At 39.8% G+C, this 25218-nt stretch overlaps 1 protein-coding gene and 1 long non-coding RNA gene across 4 annotated transcripts in view; one reads left to right on the top strand and one right to left on the bottom strand.

Annotated features, from left to right (window-relative positions):
• LOC122559578 (ninjurin-2-like) overlaps positions 1–25218 on the bottom strand; it is a 236536-nt gene that overhangs the window by 45449 nt on the left and 165869 nt on the right. The window contains exon 1 of one of the 3 annotated variants that reach the window (XM_087997343.1): positions 17989–18094. The exons of the other annotated variants lie outside the window; for them this stretch is intronic. The gene's annotated coding sequence lies outside the window, so the exon portion shown is untranslated. Of the gene's footprint in view, positions 1–17988; positions 18095–25218 lie in introns of those variants that run through there. 3 annotated transcript variants of the gene reach the window in all.
• Positions 164–22063, top strand: LOC122559580 (uncharacterized). Its single transcript, XR_006314474.2, has 5 exons — positions 164–220; positions 661–730; positions 9209–9403; positions 10698–10814; positions 21578–22063. It is a non-coding gene; the product is annotated as an uncharacterized LOC122559580 (long non-coding RNA).

Raw genomic sequence — 25218 nt, 5'->3', positions numbered from 1 at the left:
GACTCTGGCTACAGATCAATTAATCCGTTTCTGCAAGGTTGGTATTTTTTCCAGACTGCAATGTAATTCATTATCTAAGCAGCTTAATCTGATTTATAAAATGCCTACGAGGTACAAGCTCATCAGTTGCATTGTAACTGAACGGTCAGCCCTCCCGGAGTGCCATCAATGCACAGGAACAATTTTGTATGATAAATGATTCATGACTGTTTATTGTAAGGTTGGTAAGACTCCTAATGTCAAAAGAAGTATGTACAAGTAACTGTTTAGTTTCTATGGATTATTGGACTACTTCCATCATTTCTACAGAATGCTCAAGTGTATACAAAATTATGCAACAAATGAGGGAATTTAATTATTTAAATATAGAATAATTGTAAATATATTTGCCTCTTCATATTTTGGCTTAGATATTTTCTCAATTATGTCATAAGGTAGGATACCAGAGTAAATGCGTTTCCCTGGACAGAGAATAATTTGAATGGTAAAAGAAAGCAGTTTATAAGAAATGAGAAAAGGTGAATTGATTTTTTGAGACCAATCTTTCCTAAAAAACCATATAATCGAATCCTACAACTGACTAAATTACCTCAGGGAAGGTAACCAGTAACAAATGAACATGTAAGATGTCAATGCTTTTGTTCATATTTTTCTCTTTAGTTATCGTAAACAGTTTCCATGTTGAGAAATTTGAGAAATAAGGACTCAGAAAATTCATGGACAGATACAGGTTAGAATGTTCTAATATAACTGTGAATGGTAGTTGCTCCTTTTTTCATTTTTAGAGAGAATTCAACTCCTTTGGCCTGCCAAAAGATGGAGAGAATCAAAGTACTTACTTGTCACTTTAATGTCTTCAGAAAAAATATCTGCTGTCCTCATTGAAGATGGCAGTGATTATTTTATTTATTTTAAATGCTGTTGTTCTGTGTTTCTCTTTATTTTTAAGTGTATTATGAGTACAAGAGGAGGAATAACAGGAGAGTGTGATGTAGGAGGACATTGCAGGCAGAACATTGAACTCCATTAAATGTCATCAGAACAAGAATAATTACCAATTGACCATATTCTTACTATACACATTTTATATGTGTTATTAATAGCAATTGGAACATAGAAAGAGGTTCTCAACAGTTAATGCACTGTGGTTATGTCAAACTTGGAAATTTTACAACTTAACTCAAGCTTCTTTAGAGTTGGTAGAAAATAAATCAGATTAAAAACAAAGTGATTCTCTGGCATCCTTTCTAAGCTATGCGAAATGTACACAAACTTTCTAGGATTGCTTAAAATAAATCATTCTGAGGAGTTGAAGTCCTCAGTGACACAGAAACTTAACAGCAGCCCTTACTTTCCTTTAGAGTTAAAGCTATTTTCCAAATTATCAGAAATTAACACTAACAGGATGAGGACTGCTTTTACTACCTAAATGTACTAATCTGTAACCCACTCAAATGACTATCACTGTAAAATAACTACACAGAGGCCAATATCCTGTCACCAAGTCATCCTTTATTTACACATACACAGTACACTGGATGTGGCCAGCCAGCTTGGAGTCAGTCTCCTGAAATGGTACGATTCTGAATCCCCTGTTTGTATCTGTCAGCCAGGGCTCCCTTATTGACCAGGTTAACAACCCCAATCAAGGACCTTGTAGTTAATAGGTTCTGCCTGGTTCCAATCACTACACACTGCTTGAACAAGTTTGGCCCTATTTAACAGACAACAAGCAAATCAACAGAAACACAAGCACACAACCTCAACTAAGCATCAAGCAACAAGATGGATCTTGGTGTCCATGTACACAGATCTCTGAAAGTTGCCACCCAGGTAAATAGTGCGGTGAGGAAGGGTTATGGCGTACTCGCTTTTATTGGTAGAGGAATTGAGTTCCGGAGTCCTGAGGTCATGATGCAGTTGTATAAGACTCTGGTGCGGCCGCATCTGGAATATTGTGTGCAGTTTTGGTCGCCATACTATAGGAAGGATGTGGAGGCACTGGAACGGGTGCAGAGGAGGTTTACCAGGATGTTGCCTGGTATGGAAGGAAGATCGTATGAGGAAAGACTGAGACACTTGGGGCTGTTTTCATTAGAGAAAAGAAGGTTTAGGGGTGACTTGATTGAGGTGTACAAGATGATTAGGGGGTTAGATAGGGTTGACAGTGTGAACCTTTTTCCGCTATGGAGTCGGGTATTACAAGGGGGCATAGCTTTAAATTAAGGGGGGGTAGATATAGGACTGAAGTTAGGGGTAGGTTCTTCACTCAGCGAGTCGTAAGTTCATGGAATGCCCTGCCAGTAGCAGTGGTGGACTCTCCCTCTTTATGGGCATTTAAGCGGGCATTGGATAGGTATATGGAGGATAGTGGGTTAGTATAGGTTAGGTGGGCTTGGATCGGCGCAACATCGAGGGCCAAAGGGCCTGTACTGCGCTGTATTCTTCTATGTTCTATGTTCTATGTTAAAATGTTCTACAAGTTGGACAGGATTTATTGAGAGAATAGATGAGTTGAGCATTTGGATGTGAATATTTTTGTCAAGGTTGATGGAACTAGATAAAAGAAGCTGAGAGAGTAAAACAAACATAAAAATACAATAAAATTTAAGTGTGTATCTGAAAAATAGGAAATGGTTAGATGACAAAAATGAGAGAACAGGGAAAAATCAAAGAAATAATGGATAATCTCTAAACAATGCCATTATGATTATGTACAGTAAATAAATAAAATCAAATATTTATGAACAATGTTGGGTTTCTATTAATCCACCATAGATTATCATATAATTGGGTAGATTTTAACCTTTCAGCTGACCTGCTGCGCTTTTCCAGCAACACATTTTCAGCTGACCTGCTGCGCTTTTCCAGCAACACATTTTCAGCTGACCTGCTGCGCTTTTCCAGCAACACATTTTCTGCTCTGATCTCCAGCATCTGCAGTCCTCACTTTCTCCTCGTAGATTTTAACCTTGGCCACTTGACATGAATGGACAGTTACAAAGTTAAAATAGCTGCATAAAACTTATTGCTCTATTCCCATCAGTGCTTTGGCTGCTGCAATCCTGAAAGAGGTCAACTAAGATGTGGTTGGACTGCCTGTCTGTTTCAGCCAATAGGCCACCTTAATTTAGGAATCAGGCTTCCATAATAAAGTAATAAATGTAATTCACTACTTAAAGTGTGGATAACTCCAGAATTTGAATTAAACCGCATGACTACTTTCCAATACCACAGCCTTTTGGACAAGGACATGTTCCTGTGTGGATCCTGGAAGGCTAAAAGGTTTCAATGTATGCACTGAACCAGTGTTTTTCTCTCTGTCTTACATATGTTTTAATGAGCTAACTATTGAACTTTAACAATAGTAATAAACCTAATATACATTAATAACTATATATCTTGGCTAGGTGCTGGCTCAAGGTACGAAGCACCAACTAAACCATGGATCATAGATCAAATACCTAGAAAACTAACCATGCAAAAATTTCTGAAAGAAAGCAGGCCGTGCAACTAATTTATAAAGCAAACGTATCAGCAAAGCTGGTCTATCAGGAGATTTATATGTTCTCTGAGGGGTGGGGCTGCTAATTAGGGTCAACTTCAACAAGATCTCCATGTTTCAGTATGTATTTTTACACAACGTTTCATGCTATTAGAATTATATTTTTTTCTCCCAAATGTCCCACTATTAACATCCTGGGGGAGGTACCATTGATCAAAAAATTATCTGGATTAGCCATATAAAGACAGATAATATGCCTGTACTCTGCTGCCACTGTGCATGAAGAGATTGAATGTAGAAGGTGGTAGATATGGTACCAATCAAGAAGGTTGCTTTATTCTGGATGGCTTCAAACTACTTGAGTGTTATTCATCCAGGCAAGTGGAGAATAATCTATTACATTCTTTATTCTTGAGTTGTAGATGGTGGACAAGCACTGGGGAGACAGAAGGTGAGTTACCTGCTAGAGAAGTCTTTGACGTTGACCTGCTGTAGCCATACATTTATATGGCTAGTCAAGTTCAGTCTAACCACACCAAACTACCACCCCTCAAGTCTGTTCGTGATAGAGAATTCAGCGACTTTAATGCCATTTAATATCAAATGGTGATAGTTAGATTCTCTTTTGTTGGAGATGGTCACCACCTGGCACTCAAGTGGTGCAAATAATACATGCCTCTTATCAGCCCAAATCTAGATGCTGTCAAGGTCTTCCTACATATGGACATGGACTTGTTGAGCATCTGAAGAGTCACAGTTTAAAAGTTGTATAATCATCAGCGAGTGCCCCCTCTTCTAGCTGTATGAGGGAAGGAATTTCATTGATGAAGCAGCTAAAGACAGTTGGGCTTGAGGGAGTCCTGCTGTGATTGTCTCTTACACATTGCTTCCACTCTTTGGCACATAGGTAATTCTGCATTCACCAGATTGACACTTAATTCTTAGATACGGCTGGTGCTGCTTCTTAGTTTCATTAAACTAAGTTGATCTCCTGGTTTGGTGGTAATGGTAAAATGGGATGTGAGGTTCTAGATCTTGGTTGAATGCAATGCTGCTGTGTTGAAGTCCCACGGTGCCTTTGGATACCCTGTTTTGAGTTGCCAGGCTTATTTGAAGTCTGTCCCATTCAGTGCTGTGGCAGTGCCACACACATGACACTCAATACGAAGACAGGACTTTGTCTCCAAAAGTGGTCATTACTACTAATACAGTCACATATGGATGTATCTGCAACAGATTGATTGGTGAGGCCAAGGTCAAGTAGGTTTATTTCTTCTTGTTGGTACCCTCATTACCTGCTGCAGATCCAAAATAGCAGCTATTTATTTCAGGGAGTGGGCCATCTCAGTCATTAGAAACGCGACTGAGATACTTTTGTTGGTGGACATTACGTTTTGTCCCAATAGTAATGGCCAGCAAACCTCATATTTCAAAGAAATTTAGAAGTCCTCCACTCAAGTAAGTTCTGTTCTCTTGCCAGCCTCAGTGCTTCCTCTAAATAATATTCAACATGATGGTTGAACTTGATTCATTAGCTGAGAGGGTGGAGGAAGACAGTAACCAGCAATAGGTTTCCTTTCACATTTTGATCTAATACCACAAGACTTCATGGATTTCAAAATTAATGCTGAGTACTCCCAGGCCAACTATTTCCTGACTGTGTACCACTATGGTACTACTTCTGGTTGGTCTGACCTGCTAGTGAGACAGGACATAAGCAGAGATGTGATGGTGATGCCTGGCACATTGTCTGTAAAATATGATTCCATGGATATGAATTGACTAGTCTGTGGGACAGCTCTCCCAATTTTAACTCAGGACCCCAGATGTTGGTAAGGAGGACTTTGAAGGGTTGACACTGCCTGTGTCTATTGTTGTCATTTCTAGTGTCTAAGTCTATGCCAGATATGTGGTCAATTTTATTCTTTTATCAAGACTTCAGAAGATACAACTGAGTAGCTTGCTAAACCATTTTAGACTGTCAAGTCTCTCATCATAACTGAGACTTTCAATCCCAGGCAACATCCTGGTGAATTTCCTCTGCACCCTCTCCAGTGCCAGCATGTCCTTCCATTAGTATGGTCACCTAACCAATGTTTATAAAATTGTCATGGTGTGGAGGTGCTGGTGTTGGACTGGGGTGGTCAAAGTCAGAAGTCATATGACACCATGTTATAAAAGAGACTTCAACTGATGAAGGAGCAGTGCTCCAAAGGCTTGTGATTTCCAATAAACCTGTTTGGCTATAACATGGTATTGCATGACTTCTGAATTTATAATATTGCAACAAGACTTTCTTGCCCCTCTACATTATAAGCATCCCATATGTCTTCTTTACCATCCTGCCTAACTGTGCTTCAGGCATCTATGGACTTTTACATCAAGGTCCCTTTGTTTCTCAGTATTCTCAAGGGATCTACCATCCATTTTGTATATTCATCCTTTATTATACCTTCTAGAATGCATCACTTCACAATTATCAAGATTAAATGCCATTTGTCATTGCTCTGCCCAATTTACCAGCTGATGAATATCAGTCTGCAGCCTGAGACTATCCTCGTCATCCACAACAACACCAATTTTTGTTCTATCTGAAAACTTACTAATTATACCTTCTGCATTCACAGCTAAGACGCTAACGTACATAACAAACAGAATCGGTCCCAGCACCAATTCCTGTGGTACATGGCTGGTCATAAAAAACCCCTCCACCTTCACCTTTTGTCTCTATTTTCAATCCAATTTTGGATTCAGTTTGCCAACTTGTCTTAGATCCATGGGCTCTTACATTTTGGACCAACCTTTCTTGAGGGACCTTGTCAAGTCACATCAACTGCACTACTGTCATCAATAATACCTAGTCAGTTTTTCAAAAAAACTCAATTAAAATTAGTCAGACAGAACCTTCCTCCAATAAATCTATGCTGACTATTCCTGATTAATCTCTGCCTTTCCAATTTTTGATTAATGCTGTTCTTTCTTACTACTGACGTTAGTCTAACTGGTTTATAATTAACTGGCTGAACAAAGGGAGCCCATTAACTATCTTCCAATCAGCTGGCACTTCACTTGCAGCTTAAAGTAATAAAAAGTTTTGCCGGAGCCCCAGCAATTTCCTCCCTTGCCTCTATAGCACCTAGGATACATCGCATCAGACCCCAGGCATTTATGCACTTTTATGCCCACACAACATCTAATATCTACTCTTTATTAATCTTAACATGCTCTAGAATTCATCATCCCTCTGAAATCTCCAGCTACAATGTCTTTACCATTTGTGAATACAGATGAGGAAAGATCATTTAAGACCTTGTCCACATCCACTGGTTCCACACACACAGATTGCCCTTTTGGTCTGTAATAGGTTCCACTCTTTCCCTTGTGCTCTTACTCTTAATATACTTATAAAGTGCCTTGGGGTTTTCCTTAATCCTATCTGCCAAAGATATTTTGTGGCCCCCCTTTTCATTCCTAATTTCTTTTTTAAGCAATCCCCTCCACTCTCTATACTCTTGAAGGGCCTCCCCTGTTCTTAATGCTCAGTACCTGACATATGCTTCCTTTTTTCTCTCTATCAGACTCTCAATATCCCTCAACATCTTGTGTTTGGCTTGTTCGACTGAACACATTGTAGTATCAGGAATCTGAACAGTTTTACTACCTATTACTAAATTAATCTTTACATTACATATTCACTTACATTATTTCTCATAGCCATACTTGCTGTATTTGCAGCCATAGTCTTTTTTAAACTATAAAGGTAGAAGACAGAGGGTGGTGGTGGAGGGTTGTTTTTCAGACTGGAGACCTGTGACCAGTGGGATGCCACAAGGATCGGTACTGGGTCCACTACTTTTCATCATTTATATAAATGATTTGGATGTGAGCATAAGAGGTACAGTTAGTAAGTTTGCGGATGACACTAAAATTGGAGGTGTAGTGAACAGCAAAGAACATTACTTCAGAGTACAATGGGATCTTGGTCAGATAGGCCAATGGGCTGAGAAGTGGCAGATGGAGTTTAACTCAGATAAATGCGAGGTGCTGCATTTTGGGAAAGCAAATCTTAGCAGGACTTATACACTTGATGGTAAGGTCCTGGGGAGTGTTGCTGAACAAAGAGACCTAGGAGTGCAGGTCCATAGTTCCCTGAAAGTAGAGTCACCGGTAGATAGGATAGTGAAGAAGGCATTTGATATGCTTTCCTTTATTGATCAGAGCATTGAATACAGGAGTTGGGAGGTCATGTTGGGGCTGTACAGGACATTGGTCGGGTCACTTTTGGAATATTGCGTGCAATTCTGGTCTCCTTCCTATCAGAAAGATGTTGTGAAACTTGAAAGTGTTCAGAAATGATTGACAAGGATGTTGCCAGGGTTGGAGTATTTGAGCTGTAGGGCGAGGCTGTACAGGCTGGGGCTGTTTTCCCTGGAGCATCAGAGGCTGAGGGGTGACCTTATAGAGGTTTATAAAATCATGAGGGGCATGGATAGGGTAAATAGACAAAGATTTTTCCCTGGGGTGGGGGAGTCCAGAACTAGAGGGCATAGGTTTAGGTTGAGAGGGGAAAGATATAAAAGAGACCTAAGGGGCAACGTCTTTACACAGAGGGTAGTACGTGTATAGAATGAGCTGCCAGAGGAACTGGTGGAGGCTAGTGCAATTGCAATATTTAAAAGGAATCTGGATGGGTATATGAATAAGAAGGGTTTGGAAGGATATGGGCCAGGTGCTGGCAGGTGGGACTAGATTGGGTTGGGATATCTGGTCGGCATGGACGGGTTGGACCGAAGGTTCTGTTTCCATGCCGTACATCTCTATGACTCTGTGGCTGTATGTATTATAATCTGTCATCATTGCAATATTCCCATCCACATACAATTATATGGCAATTTTACTCATTAAACTGCTTGCTCTTAAGTAATCACTATATCCTTTGAATTGTAACTTTTTTTTCATTGGTGTGCCTGTTAATTTATTCCTTTGTCATTTAGCCCACAAAGGCAGCAGCAGTATTATCTCATAGTCAGAATCACTAAGGAATAAATAAATTTCCCTTGGGCTTTTGCTCTTTGTCTGAAAAGCATCTTCTAATGTTTCAACAAATGTTATTCACCTCTAGTAGCAATCACCTGATAAATTGTTTTCCCTTTGATATTGGAAATACCTCATAGTCAAAGAAAAAGGATACAGGCTGGAGTAGCAACATCATTCAACCTTTTCTCAAAGATTCTGGAGATTAACTGTAATTTCAACAGGAATTTGTTTTTAAAAATAGATGCAAACTCAAGTAGTGTTCAAAAAGATAATGGAATTCCACATTCCAAAACTTCTTGGTAAAATTCAGCACCTGTACATTCAAACAAGCAATATCCACCACCTCACCTTAACAGTGGAGCAAGGTTTTCTCATGGTCCATGATCTTCATTTTACTTCTGTGGTCAGATTTTCTTTTTTTTCATTCTTTGGATGACAATGTCACTGAGAAGGCCAGCATTTGTTGCCCATTTTTAACTTGCCTCGAAAATGTGATAATGAGCCACCTTCCTAAACTGCTGCAGTCGTTTTGTGCTTTTAGCAAGGAATTCTGACCCAGTGGCAGTGAAGGAACACTGATATAATTCCAAGTCAGGATGATGTGTACTTGGAAAGGAATTTGCAGGTGATGTTATTTCTACTCACATCCTACTTCTCTCTTTTTAGGTAGTTCACCTCGTGAATTTGAAAGATTCTGTGAAAGGAACCTTAACAATTTGTGACAGTCCATCTTGAATATAATACACTCTGCTACAGTGTAGTGCGGTAGAATGAGGGATTGTTTTAGGTCTTGGCTGGTGGATTCAGATGCTGAGTAAGGGCCACAAGAGGAAGAAAGAGTTGGAACTGTTCCTTATACAGGTACTTGTTTCCCTTTCATTTGTCTTCTTAGCAGGTCTAATATCAATGGGGTAAGCATAGTGATTAATTAACAACTGACACAACTATAGACAGAAACTCTTTTGTGACTTGAGGGTCACATTTGTGTCTCCTCATCTTTCACAAGCCAGGCATCATAACATGCATTTTTGTATAATGACTTTAACATGACTCAGATGCTTTACAGATGTGTGAACAGATATTAAAAAAACTCAAAGGTTTAGTGGAAATGAATGACGCTATAGTCAAATATAGGTTTTGAGAAAGAACGAAAGAAGAAAAGAAGCGAGGAAGACAGAGACAGGGAAAGAGGGAGCATAGGGAGCGATGGAGGTAGGGAGGAAAAGAGGAGAGGAAGGAAAGAAAGAATGGAAGGAAGGAAGAAAAACTTGCATTTACATAGCACTGTTCATACCCTCGGGAAAATTTCTAATTGATTCACAGTCAGGAAGTTTTTTTTATTCACTCATGGAACATGGACATTGCTGGCTTGCCAGCAATTATTGCCTCTCCCTAGTTACTCTTGAGAAGGTGGTAGAGAGCTGCAGTCCATTTGTACCACTGCAGTCCATTTGCTGTGGTTAAGCAATGCCCTTAAGGAGGGAATTCCAAGACTTTGACTAACAGACTATAAAGGAACAGCGCTATATTTCCAAGTCAGGATGATGAGTGGCTTGGAGGGAAACTTGCAGCTGGTGGTATTCCAATTTGTCTGCTGCCCTTGTCCTTCTAGATCAAAGTGATCATGGGTTTGGAAGGTGCTGTCGAGGAATCTTTGATGAACTTGTACAGTGCTTCTTGTAGATAGTGTCACTACTAGGTGGCACGATGGCTCAGTGGTTAGCATTGCTGCCTCACAGCGCCAGGGACCCGGGTTCAATTTCCGCTTTGGGCAACTGTCTGTGTGGAGTTTGCACATTCTCCCCGTGTCTGCGTGGGTTTCCTCCGGGTGCTCCAGTTTCCTCCCACAGTCCAAAGATGTGCAGGTTAGGTGAATTGGCCGTGCTAAATTGTCCATAGTGTTAGGTGTAGGGGAATGGGTCTGGGTGGGTTGCTCTTCGGAGGGTCGGTGTGGACTTGTTGGGCCGAAGGGCCTGTTTCCACACTGTAGGGAATCTAATCTAATCTAGTGTCAGTTGTGGAGGGAGTGGATGTAATGTTAATCAAGGAGGCTGCTTTGTTCTGGATGGTTTCAAACATCTTGAGTGTTGTTAGAGCTGCTCGCATCCAACCAAATAGGGAGTATTCCAACACAATCATGATTTGTGTCTTGTAGGTGGTGGAGACGCTTTGGGGAGGCAAGAGTCAGGAGTCAGGGGAGTCAGTTACTCATCGCAATATTCCTTGCCTCTCATCCACTCTTGTATCTTCTGTCTTTACATGGCAAGTCCAGGTGAGTTTCTGATCAATGGCAACTGCTTGGATTTTAAAAGTGGGGCATTCAGTGATGGTAACACTATTGAATATCAAAGGGCTATAGTTAGACTGTCTCTTACTGGGAATGGTCATTGCCGAGCATTTGTGATGTGAATATTATTTGCCAATTGTCAGCCCAAACCTGGGTATTGTCAAGAACTTGTTGCATTTGAACATGGCCTTCTTCAGTATCTGATGAGTCGTGAATGGTGCTGAACATTATTCACTGATAATTGCACATCCCAGTTCTCAACTTATGATGGAGGAAGGTCATTGATGAAACAGCAGATTAAACAACCACCATCATTAAGTTTAGGATCCTAAAGATTGAAAATCCTCTATGTGACACAATTGCTCCTTATTTCAGTTTCTAATGGCCTGTCTCTTATCCTGATAAAATGTCTAGATCCTCCAGCAGAGGAAACAGCCATGCAGCAACAATCCTGTAAAGCTATTTGAATCTTATATGCTTCAATGAGAACAGAAATCTTCTCCAAAACCTCAAACACTCTCATTCTTTTAAAGCCCTGCAGGCATAAGCCCATTCCAATCAATCTCTCCTCCTCGTATAGCCTTCTCAATCAAGGTTTCAATCTAATGTAATCTCTTTGTACTCTCTCAAAAGCAGTACCTTTCTTAGGAACATAGATTAAATTGTACTGTGGTTTCACCAAAGCCCTGTACAAATACAGCAAGCTTTCCTTTCTCAATATTTGCTATGTATTTCCTTGTAAAGAAATACTTCTTTAAATACAGTAATGTATTACTGCCTTTAATGTCGTACGTACTATTAATATGGTATGAAAATCAATTTTAACCATTAACTATTTTTGTTATTTTACTATCACCATTCTGAGTAGTTGTGATGCTTCATGGAACTGAATCTGATGTTAAACTAAATATGCTTCCAAATAAATGTTAGGCATTGCACTCACTTTTTTTAAAAATCACAGTTGGCAGGAAAATAGTAGAAGTAGCAGGATGAGAAACCAATTGATGAAATGCTAAATTCTCGATGAATGTTCATTTTATAGTGGAAGACTCATCGTATCAAAATGACACTACAGTTGTCTGTATATCTCCAAGGGGTACAAAATAGTAGAATTGCTTCTCTTTTTAAATGAGCTAATCATGTCATCTAAACCCAGCAAGAAGGTCAAAAGTAATGCGACAAAAGAACTCTAGTTCAACTTCTGACTGAACATTTTTAGATTATGGAACAGACCAAATCCTTTCAAAACAGGTCAAGAGATGACCTAGACCCTAACTTTATCTTATTTTAAAGGCAAGTGGCAGGCATTGCATTTCAGGTGCAATTCGATTGGTCAAACTACAGGCTTAAAGTAAAACTCACTTTATTCATACACAGTAGTTAAAATGTACACACAATAAAAAGAAAAGAAAGCAATTGGCTTAATTGTAACTCAATTGAAATACTTAACAAAATAATAAATTAATCATTAACTATTCTAATATAGTAACATCTGACAAGCACATCCGTGCCAAAGGCAAAGTCAGTAAAGTAGATTGTCTCACATGCAATTCTAGCAGCAGGAAGAGAACTCAAGCTTTTAGCTGTAGCAAAGAGACAGAGACAGAGAGAGAGAGAGAGAGAGATGAAGCAGTTTTCACAACCTCAACAACTACTGAAAGCTAAACTAAAAATCCCATATGTGGGATTTGACCCCACCTATTCAGGCTGCTTCTATTGTTCCATCTTTTAAAAAACCCAAGCTGTTTACTTTATTGGCTTGAAACAGACCATGTCCCCACCTCGGTCTCAACCTCTCTGAATAAAAAAAAGAACAAAATGCACCTCTTCACATTTGATTTTGAAATTATGTTGAATGATGCTGCCTAAGCTCTTCAAAATAAACACATAGATCGAGGGCCAGATGTCACAACTGAGTCAGGTAGCTAGAGTTGAAACTGCTCACTGAAATTGCTTTAGTGTCAAAACAGATGGAACAGGAGGAGCCATCCGAGGAGAAAGTTGAGGACATTGAAGCTCTTGCCCATATCCCCCCAAACCTTTCTTATTCATGTACTTATCTAAGTGTCTTTTATGGATTGTAACAATTGCACATCCACCACTTCCTCACAATGTTCATTCTCTGTGTAAAAAATCTGCTCCCCATGTCATTTTTAAATCTCTTTCACTTTAAAAATGTGTCCCCAGTCTTGAAATCCCCCATCCTAGGGCAAAGACACCTACCAAACGCAATACTCCTCATGATTTTATAAATTTCTTGCCACTATACATAAACTAAACTATATATAAATGATCTGGAAGAGGGCACTGTTGGCATGATCAGCAAGTTTGCAGATGACACAAAGATTGGTGGAGTAGCAGAAAGCATAAAGGACTGTCAGAGAATACAGGAGGATATAGATAGACTGGAGAGTTGGGCGGAAAAGTGGCAGATGGCTTTCAATCCAGACAAATGTGAGGTGATGCATTTAGGCAAGTCTAATTCTAGAGCGAATTATACAATGAATGGAAGAGCCTTGTGAAAAGTTGATGGGCAGAGACATCTGGGAGTGTAGGTCCATTGTACCCTGAAGGTTGCTGCACAGGTGGATAGAGTGGTCAAGAAGGCATATAGTATGCTTGCCTTCATTGAACAGGGTATTGAGTATAAGAGCTGGCAAGTCATGTTAAAATTGTACAAGACATTGGTTCGACCGCATTTAGAACACTGTGTACAGTTCTGGTCGCCACATTATCAAAAGAATGTGGACGCTTTGGAGAGGGTGCAGAGAAGATTTACAAGGATGTTGCCTGGTATGGAAGGTGCGAGCTATGAAGAGAGGTTGAGTAGGTTAGGTTTATTTTCACTAGAAAAAAGGAAATTGAGGGGGGACTTGATTGAGGTTTATAAAATCATGAAGGGTATAGACAGGGTGGATAGAGGCAAGCTTTTTCCCAGAGTGAATGATTCAATAACCAGAAGTTATGCTTTCAAGGTGAGAGGTGGAAAGTTTAAGGGGAATACACGCAGCAAGTACTTCACACAGAGGGTGGTGGGTGTTTGGAACGTGTTGCCGGCAGAGGTGGTAGAGGCAGGCACAGTAGATTAATTTAAGATGCATCTGGACAGATTCATGAGTAGGTGGGGAGCAGAGGGATACAAATGCTTAGGAATTGACCGACAAGTTTAGACAGTACATTTGGATCGGCTCAGGCTTGAAGGGCCAAAGGGCCTGTTCCTGGGCTGTAAAGTTTCTTTGTTCTTTGTTCTATAAGGTCACCTTCCAACTTTGTGTGCTCCAGTGGAACAAGTCCCAGTCTATCCAGCCTGTCTTTATAACTCAAATCTTCCAGACCTGGCAATATCCTAGTAAATTCTTCTGACCCCTCCCTAGCTTAATAATACCCTTCCGAAAACTGGGCAACCAGAACTAGACCCAGTACTCTAGAAGAGGTGTCACCAATGCCCTGCACAATCTCAACATAACTTCTCAACTCCTGTACTTAAAGGACTGAGCAGTGGAGGCAAGTGTGCTAAATGCCTTTTTAATCACCCTGTCTACTTGCGATGCAAATTTCAAAGAATGATACACCATGAACCCCAGGACCAATGGGTCTGTTTCCGTGTTGTATAACTCTATGACTATGACTTTATGAATCTCTGTTGTTCTGGGAATAGTGCATAGTAAGATGGAGATAAAAATCAGACTGAAGAATGTCATAAGGGTGAGGTGTGTCTGGTGAGCATATGGCAAGAAATCACACTAAGCCTTATCGTTAGAATTCTTACAAAAAACTTGACACAACTCACACTTAGCCAAAAAAAAAGTTCACCTGAGATAGAATCAATAGCAAAGACATTGTGCTTTTTAAAACATTGGTTTGGCCTGAACTGAAGTTTTGTGTCCAATTTTGGACACCTTTTAGGACTAATGCTAAGATTTTAGAGAAGGGACAGAAAAGACTAATGACAATGGTTCCTGGATTGAGGGGCTTCGATTATATAGATAATTTTGTTTCCTTATGGAAGAGAATATTGAGAGAAAGTTTGATAAACATATTGAAAATAATGAAGGGTTCAGACAGAGCAGATGGACAGAAACTGGTACTATTAGTGAAACAGTCAAGAACCAAAAGGACACCAATTAAAAGTGATTGGGAAGGATAAAGGATCAATGGTGATATAAGAAAGAACATTTTTTGTCACATTACAAGTGAGGACCTGGAATTAGTGCATGAGGGTATGATGGAGACAGATTCATTGTGGGTTTTCAAAACAGAATTGGTGAAGCACTTAAACAGAAAAAAAATTAAGAGCTACACCTAAAAGACACATATGCAAGATTAGTTGAACTGCTGTTAAAGAGAGCCAGCACATACGTGATGGGTCAAATGGGATACTTCTAAAGCATCCTATGATTCAAGTCAGGAAGTATATTGACAGATGGATACATCACTGAAATAAGGACTACAATACTTGCCAATGCCTTCTCAGGACAACTATGTGTAAGAAATAAATATGGCCATCATAGGTCCCAGATCTTCAAACAAATTTTAGGAATGACACCCCATGGTTCCAATAAAGTGTAAAGTTTTCTTCAAAATGCAACATAAGCTTTAAAACTTTATTTAAAAAAATAAATGACTAAAAATTTAGGGAGTAATAGTGAATATAATCACACCTCTCCAGATTATTGATCACTTCCATCCTAGTATGTGACTCCCAACTGGCAACCATCTCTATTCAAATCAAGATTCGACAGTGTGCATTGAAACCTAGACTTCTAGCGCTTGTGTAAGAAATCTCTTCACTACTTCATAAAACCTGCCCTAGTTAAGATTGAGACCACTATCCCACATCAATACCACAATGTACTGCACAATTATCTTTGTGCACGTTAACTATAAAGAGATCAACAAAATATATGCGTATTCTTAGATGTTATTCCTTAACAAAACAAATCCATTAAAAACCAGACGAACTGTGAATGCTGTAAATCAGAAACAAAAACAGAAGTTGCTGAAAAAGCTCAACAGGTCTGCAGCATTAGAGTTAATGTTTCGGGTATGGTGACCCTTCCTCAGAACAGTTCTGAGGAAGGGTCACCATACCCGAAACATTAACTGTTATTTCTCTGAACAGATGCTGCCAGACCTGTTGAGCTTTCCCAGCAACTTATGTTTTTGTTTCTGAAAACAAATCCATGACTGCTTTATACAGAAAGCATTTCCCTGAACAGAATGCTTTTTGCAGAGAACAAAATGACTTATCTTCGAATGATGAAAGTTATTACAATTTGAAAACTTTGCAAATTCAATTAAAGGAGATATTGTGAAATTTTCATCTATTTTGAGTGTATTCGTCAGGAAGGATAATATCCAAACAGTCACTGATGTCTTACAGCACCCTATCAACCACAGGATGGTCCCAATAATTTGGTCCAGATTGAAAATGTCTGTAGTTTGCTTGTATATTATACAGAATTTACGATTCAGTAAACTGATTATACCAAGCTGAAAGTACCGCAATTAGTTGAATATCCATCACTCAGCAAAGTGAATAGCATAGGCATTGTGGACACATCAATTATTTGTAGAATATCACATAATTAATGGTAAAGATTTTTTGATGTGAACAGATTAATTTGGATAATTTTAATAAGTTATTTTCAAAATAAAGTAGACATGCTTCTGTACATAAAAAGTTATCACCCTAAGTATGCCTTCCACACATTGGTAATGTCACAGTGAATGCATTTCTGTTGCATTTAATCAATCAGTCAATGCTATTTTTACTATATCTCAGATCTAAATTTAACAATTGACACAATCACAACAGCATCCACTGCAACCTGTTGCTGTAAGAATCTCCTGAACATATGGAACTTTGACACCGAGATTCCACATTTATTAGCAAGGAATTAATTACTCAATGATTCCAAGCTTTCCTTGCTCCTAGTTGGCTGAGTACTACCTGTTTAAAACTGTTCTCTCCCCATTGCAGCTTCCAACTTGGAAACACAGTAACTGGAGTAGGCCATTCAGCCCCTCGAGCCTAGTCTGCCATTCAATAAGATCATGACTGAACTCCCAAAGACTGCCTTAGGTCCATATACTTTGCTTAATACAAGTTGTCTTTCTCGGATTTAAATTTAACAATTGAATTAACATTGAGCATCATTTGAGAAAGAGAGTTCAAAATCTCTGCGTGTAGAAGTGCCTTTTTAACATCTCTCCTGAATGGGGTGGCCCTAATCTTTCGACTATGCCCCTGGTTCTAGAAGTCTTGACCAGTGGAAATAGTTTATCTTTGTCTATCTATCTTTCCCTATCAATATCCTGAAGACATTAATTAGATCACCCTTTAGCCTTCTAAATTCTAGAGAATAAAGGTCTAATTTATCTAATCTCTCAACATAATGCCTGATGTCTGGGTATCATCCTTGTAATCCTGTGTTGAAGTCCCTTTGGGCTCTTAACATCCTTCCTAAAGTGTGATACCCAAATCTGCTGACAGTATTCTAAAAGGGTCTAGCTAGGGTTTTGTATAACTGAAGCATAACATCTGTGTCCCTGTACTTCAGCCCTTTAGATATGAAAGCCAGCATTCCATTAGCCTTCATGATTACTTCTTCACCTATTTGTGACATTTTAAAGAGCTATGCACCTGAAACTCCAAATCTCATTGGATATTGCCTATAGTTAACTTTGTACTTTCTAAAAGAAGACCTCAATCTATCCTTTTTTGATCCAAAAGAGATAACCTCACACTTGCGCATATTAAAATCTATCTGCCACAGATTTGCTTATTTACCAAATCTATCAATGTCCTGTTGTAATTTTTTGCTGTCGTCAATACTGTCTACAGCCCAATTTTGTGTTGCCAGCAGATTTGGATAGTTGACTTTTTATGCCAATATCCAATTATGAATATTCAATTATCCATTAATGAATACTGTGGATAATTGAGGCCCAATACAGATCCCTACAGGACACCACTAGTCATGTCCTGCCAATTTGAGTACATACCTATTATTCCAATTCTCTGTTTCCTGCCAAGCTACCCATTTTCCTAGCCATGTCAGTATTTTGCCCTCAATTCCATGGGCTTTCACCTTAGTCTCTTGGATTTTATCAAAAGCCTTCTAAAAGTCCATGTAAACAACATTCATCCACTTACCTCTGCTCACCACCTTTTTTACCTCTTCAAACAACTCAACGAGGTTTGTCAGGCATGGCCTACCCTTCATGAGTCCATGTTGACTCTCCCTGATTAATCAAAAATTTTCAAGGTGATCAGTTATCCTATCCTTGATTGTAGACTCACAGACCAATTAGGAGAAAGTAAGGACTGCAGATGCTGGAGATCAGAGCTGAAGAGTGTGGTGCTGGAAAAACACAGCCAGTCAGGCAGCATCCGAGGCACAGGATTCTTGGATTCTGCTCCTCTGATGCTGTCTGGACTGGCTGGCTTTTCCAGTACCACACTCTTCAATTCACAGACCAGTTAGCCTAACATCTATGGTGGGGAAATTGTTGGAGTCTATAATTCCCTGGTTTTCCTCTGTCACCCTAGCAGACTAACATGAGCAAGTTTTGAATCCCTAAACCCCTACAGCCTCCTTAATCCCTCAATTCCCTTGCAGCTTCCTTCTCTTCCATTACCCCTTAAAGCCTTTTACTCTCCATACCCTCCTTTACATACCATCCTCTTCCTCAGAACCCTCTTTGGAGCCTCCTTCTTCCTCACAACCCCCTTGCAATTGTCTTCCCCAACTTCCTACACACTTTTGCTTAGTGTGCGATCATCCCAGCAAAAGCTTCACATGGTCAGCCTCAGCAAAAGACAGTCCCATTCAAACTTAGGCCAAAGGCAGCTCCCTGAACCTTGTTTTGGCCCCATCCCAGCTCCCAGGCTCCAACTGCCAGTTACTACCCACTCCCAGTTCTTTTCCAGCCTTCACTAGCTCCTGGCTCCTGGGCCCTTCAAGATCCTGATCCCAATCCCCACCATCTGTCCAAGCCTCCTCGTGGCTCCCACCCCTCTTTCTGGTTCCCGACCTCACCAAAGGTGCTTCCTGGTGTCTCTCTCACTGTCAGTACTTGTTCACTGCTCCTCCCATCAGCAGTAAGTCCAGGAGAGAAACAATCTGTGGTTGGAGGAGGAGCTGCTCACCAACTTAATTTAAAGGGATTCTTTTTTCCTAATTTATTGTCCCCATGACTGCATTTTCCTGAACATTTTGGTGTACTTTCAGAAGTAAATTTGCCTACGGTCCTTAGGTATTTTAAGTTCTGGGTAACTCTCAATTAATAACCTTGATGTGCACAACTAAGATGACAAAATGTTTTCAGCCACTTCACTCTACCCATCAACAGGTCTGTAAGTAAAATTGCTGAGGACATTTCACAGCACAAACATCACTCAACGGGCCGCTTGGTCCTTTTAAATAAAGATTTGTGTAAGTCTACATATCTTTTAAGAAGTTTTGCTTTTTTGAAAACGATGTAACTTGTTTTTGTTGTTTTCTGCAAAGCTTGGGGACAAGTTAGAACTGGTCTAAGCAACGTTTAAATGGTGCAAAGAGTTCAAACTTGCAAGATAACTTAAAGCGACAAGTTGCATTCAAAACTATTAGAAACTGGACTCTACTGAACATTTGATCATCTTTGTTTCTAACTAGTTCTTGAGCCCCTTTCAACCAGTTAATATTGCAGGTTCTTAAAAGAAAGTTTAACTGATTTCAACAAGGTTCTATTGCATATACTGGAATACAATTGTCCAGGCATTCATCTACCTCTGTGAAGTGCTTATCCCAAGTTCATGAAAGGTACTATATGAAATTACTTATATTCCTTTGCTTGAAGCTTGCTATTAGTGCACTCATGAACTCTCAATATATAATAATAAACCAAACAACACAGGCCTTCATAAGGAACAGCTCCTGAGAGCCCTTAGTAATTATGCCTGATTAGTAATATAAACTGTGCTTATAACTATCACATAATAAACCGTCTTATTAAACAAGATAAGTGCATCTTCCATTTTGGCTTGTCAGTGGTCTATCCTCTACCACTAATAATTAAACTTACCCTAGACAAAATATAAACAAAGTTAATAAACAAACTCAACTACCCCTAAATCCAGGATCACATATTGTCAGTGGTACTGGTATACAGGTGAATACCACATGTTTGCAGTGGCACAGATTTAAATTCCACACAGAGACCGCATCATGTGGAGAAAATTCTAAAAGAACCGTAAGAATGAATGTATTGAAAAGAGACCATTACCATTTTAAGAAGACACAGACAGTCAATCAGCAGCTGAAACATGTTCGCAAACAAAGAGAGACTGCAGCAGCAGTGAAAGCAGAAACAAAGCAATCACAGCACTTCACAAATAACCTTCATCAAGAAGCTGGAAAAAATATGCAGTGTGAGCTAGGAAAAGAGAGAGAAAGCCAGTCACACTTAAAAAAAGGCCAGAGACCTTAGCAAAGTAGGTCCTGTAAGAAACAAAATAAAGAAATGCAGATGTTGAAGATCTTAAATAAAATCAGAAATTGCTGGATAAACCCTGACAGTGTCTACAGAGAAAAAAAGTTTACATTTTGAGTCGAGTTTCTATTCTTCAGAATTGATTATAGCTCAGCAAAAATGGTGTTTATGCTGAAGACAGGGGATGATGGTAGGGGAACGGATTGAGCAGATAGTTGTAGATGAAACACTGTAAGGAGTAAGTGAAGGGAAGGAGCAAGAATACAGTCAGGTTTTCCTAAGGAAAAAAGGAATAGCTTAACAACTTGAAAAGAGAGGAAAGAATCCTGTTTGATGCAGCAAGTGCATCACTGCAGCAAATTATGCCTGTCTGCCTCTATTGACAGGTTGGTAGCTACCAACATGAACAGCAAGAATAGCTGATTCCCACTACCTTCCCCACCAGACTATTCGAACGAGAGACAACAAACTTATTTATGCTCATGGACAGTCTTGTCTTATTATTATTGACTATTTTTGTCAATGAACATAGGCAGCTGTCAGGGTCTTACATGAAATGTTTGCTACACTTAGGATCTCTGATGTCAAAAATCACACAACACCAGGTTATAGTCCAACAGGTTTAAATGGATGCACGCCATCTTTCGGAGTGTCGCTCCTTCATCAGGTGATAGTGGAGGACTCAATCCTAAAACACAGACTTTATAGCAAAAATTTACAGTATGATGTAACTAAAATTATAGATTGAAAAATAGTTGATTGTCTGTTGAGTCTTTCGTCTGTTTCAATACCATGATAGTTTCACTTCTTTCATGGAAGAAGTGAAACTATCATGGTATTCAAACAGATGAAAGACTCAACAGACAATTAAGGTATTTTTCAATGTATAATTTCAGTTACATCACACTGCAAATTTTTGCTGTAAATTCTGTATTACAATTGAGCCCTCCATTATCATCTGATGAAGGAGCGACACTCCGAAAGCTAGTGTGCTTCCAATTAAACCTGTTGGACTATAACCGGGTGTTGTGTGATTTTTAACTTTGTACACCCCAGTCTCCAAATCATGATCTCTGATGTGATCATGTTAAACTATTACCACAGGTTGCTAAGAACTCTTTCAGCTAGTTTTGGATTTGAACATGTAACAAGCTCACTGAAATGCCCAGGATCAAATGAGTTTTGAGTCCAGATGGATTAAATCCCTTTTGAAGAAAAACACTGACTTTTATACAGTCTTGTTAAATTACCAATCCACTTCATTTCAGTGTGATTTATAAGAATTACAATGGGGAGAAACCTGAGGACTCGATTCCTGACCTACCACAATTTGAGTCCACATGACCACAATGAAGGTCGTAAAGAGCAATTCTATCAGGAGCAGCAGGATACTCTATAATGGATATCACTGTGCACAATGGGGGTCGACATTCGTGGGCTATACTATGGCTACTCAACAGCTGTGGATAAAGGACTTCAACAGAAATGGTCTGGTTGTTCAAAGGTCTGTGGACCAACACTGATTGTATATTATCCATACACAGGAACCATGTGTCATTATAGAACAATTGTCCACCATACTTCATTGGAATCAACCCAAAGAGGAATATCATGATGGAGCATGATTGAAAATCTGAAATAAAAGTTCTGACAAAAGGTTATTGAATCAAAATGCATAATTTAATTTCTTTCTCCACAGATGCTACCTGAGCTGCAGGGCGTTTCCACCATTTTTCTATTTGAGTTCTGATGAAAGTTAATTTACCCAAAATATTAATTTTGTTTCTGTCTTCACAAATGCTGCCTGGCCTACTTAGTATTGCTCATGTTTTCTGTTTTTATTGGACTTCCCATTTAGACTGTCTCCCTAAGCTTGTCCTTGGTCCAATGCCTGTTCAGCACTTGCTCCTCCACTGTAGTCAATGTGGTCACAAACGCAAGTCCAACCCCAACTGTCTGTCTCAGCCGGAGCTGTGTGCTCTCTTCACTACAAGAAGAGGGGATAAAGACTTGTGTTAAAAATGAGTTGTGTAGCATGGTGGAGATGTTAGCCTTTTTTTTGGTGGGTGATTTGAGGGGTAGGATTGAGTGTGTGTGGTGATTGTCAGAGGGAATGTAAGAAGGTGTCTGGCGAAGGAGGAATGAGTGGAACTTAAGATGAGTTGGTCTGAGAAATATAGTGGAGGAGAAGGCTGGGGAGGTTTTACAGCATTCGTCTTTCCTTCCTGTTTTCATGACATCATTCAACATCACGTAGCACTGTCTCTACCTGTAAGGGGCAGTGCTCCTGCTGATGATTCTGTCTGCTTACTCCAGCCACATCTCCAGCATCTCCTCCAGAAAAGAGCTAGCTGATCTATCAATAAGCTAGCTCAACTCAAAGATACTATCAGTGTAATTCTAAGCAATGGCTATTTGATTTAAAATAATCATGCTCGTCTTCTCACTTCAAGATATAGCCTTTAATTAGTTCTTCGATGAGTCTGTAAATGATTGGAAAAGTTGCTTGCATACATTATCCATTTACTTGACATATTGTGATGCCGGCAAGTCTGCTTGTGATGTATTTCCTAACAATAATTTGCATTTATCTATTGGCCCTTTACATAGAATCATGTCCAAATGTGCTTCAGAGGGCTGCAATCAGATAAAAATGAATGTGAAGTCAAAGAAACAGGTGAAGTGGAAAGCCAAAGAGATGATTTCATTAGTAGAGGACAGAAAGTGCAGTTTTAGAAGATGCTTCCACAATGTGGGATTTAGACAGCTGAAGCATAGCTGAATTAATAGTGCAGCAAAAGGAGAGACGGCACAAGTGGCCAGACTTGGAGGAAGAGAAAATGGGGTAGAATGGAATGGAGTGAGGTAAAAACAAGGACTGCCTCGGAACATTTCCAACCCCAGGGCATCAATGTGGACTTCACCAGTTTCCTCATTTCCCCTTCCCCCACCTCACCCCAGTTCCAACCTTCCAGCTCAGCACTGTCCCCATGACCTATCCTACCTGCCTATCTTCCTTTCCACCTATCCACTCCACCTTCCTCTCTGACCTATCACCTTCATCCCCACCCCCATTGACCTATTGTACTCTATGCTACTTTCTCCCCACCCCCACCCCTCATCTCATTTATCTATCCACTCTGCAGGCACCCTGCCTCTATTCCTGATGAAGGGCTTTTGCCCAAAACGTCGATTTTCCTGCTCCTCGGATGCTGCCTGACCTGCTGTGCTTTTCCAGCACCAGTCTAATCTGGAATGGAGTGACACTATCCTGAAAGCCCAGTGATGGAAGATAAAACAGGAGCCAATCTTGACACATTTCTGACAGTATTTATTCACAGAAATAAATATTACAAATGAGGACTTCCTAAATCCAACACTTAATTCCAGTCAGTCCCCATTTATAAAAGCCCAAATGAATTCCCAGTTGATGCCCAGTACCTGCATCCAGTTAAACACAGGAGCTAGAGTGCATTCATAATACTTGGTGAGGTTTACAGAAATAGGAAGAAGGGTAGAGATTTGATCTGGGTCATATAGTGGTAATGTTGCTGGACTTCTCCTCCATAAACCTGGTGGTTTGAAAATTTAAATTCAGGTTCTAAAGTCTGAAAATGAAAAGCTGGTGGCCAGAAATGTGGCCATAATGATGCCAGGTTGTCATAAAATGCAGCTAATTTCCAAATTTGCTTTAAGGAAGGAAACCATTGCTGTTTTCAATCAACAAGACTCACCAACTGTGATTCCAGTCACACACAAAATGACTAATACCTATGTGCCTACTGAAGTGGCCAAGCAAGTTAATCTTAAAGTAGCAAGCTTTTAATGAGCTTCAAAAACAGTGCACTATCAGGTGAAAGTGGTGTGTGAAAGGAAATCAGATTTTCATCCATCATTTAAAATGGGATACTTCCAAAATTCCAAACCAGCAATAGCAAGGGTAACAGATACACAGGAACACCACTCTACTTTGAAATAGAAATGAACATTTGTTCTGCCAAGGGAACTGGAATGTTTTATTATGATACTTGTTCTATTTTTAATGCTAGTCTGGATTTCAAAGATTTAACAGATATCATTTACATAAATGATTTGGATGCGAGCGTAAGAGGTACAGTTAGTAAGTTTGCAGATGACACCAAAATTGGAGGTGTAGTGGACAGCGAAGAGGGTCACCTCAGATTACAACAGGATCTGGACCAGATGGGCCAATGGGCTGAGAAGTGGCAGATGGAGTTTAACTCGGATAAATGTGAGGTGCTGCATTTTGGGAAATCAATTCTTAGCAGGAATTATACACTTAATGGTAAGGTCCTAGGGAGTGTTGCTGAACAAAGAGACCTTGGAGTGCAGGTTCATAGCTCCTTGAAAGTGGAGTCGCAGGTAGATAGGATAGTGAAGAAGGCATTTGGTATGCTTTCCTTTATTGGTCAGAGTATTGAGAACAGGAGTTGGGAGGTCATGTTGCAGCTGTACAGGACATTGGTTCAGCCACTGTTGGAATATTGCGTGCAATTCTGGTCTCCTTCCTATCGGAAAGATGTTTTGAAACCTGAAAGGTTTCAGAAAGGATTTACAAGGATGTTGCCAGGGTTGGAGGATTTGAGCTACAGGGAAGGCTGAACAGGCTGGGGCTGTTTTCCCTGGAGTGTCGGAGGCTGAGGAGTGACCTTATAGAGGTTTACAAAATTATGAGGGGCATGGATAGGATAAATAGACAAAGTCTTTTCCCCGGGGTCGGGGAGTCCAGAACTAGAGGGCATAGGTTTAGGTTGAGAGGGGAAAGATATAAAAGAGACCTAAGAGGCAACTTTATCACGCAGAGGGTAGTACGTGTATGGAATGAGCTGCCAGAGGATGTGGTGGAGGCTGGTACAATTGCAACATTTAAGAGGCATTTGGATGGGTA

The sequence above is a fragment of the Chiloscyllium plagiosum genome, unplaced genomic scaffold (assembly GCF_037043375.1).
Source record: "Chiloscyllium plagiosum isolate Xiang-an unplaced genomic scaffold, Cpla_swu_hap1 HiC_scaffold_19, whole genome shotgun sequence".
Lineage (NCBI taxonomy): Eukaryota > Metazoa > Chordata > Chondrichthyes > Orectolobiformes > Hemiscylliidae > Chiloscyllium > Chiloscyllium plagiosum.
This window is presented reverse-complemented; position numbering and strand designations above follow the sequence as displayed.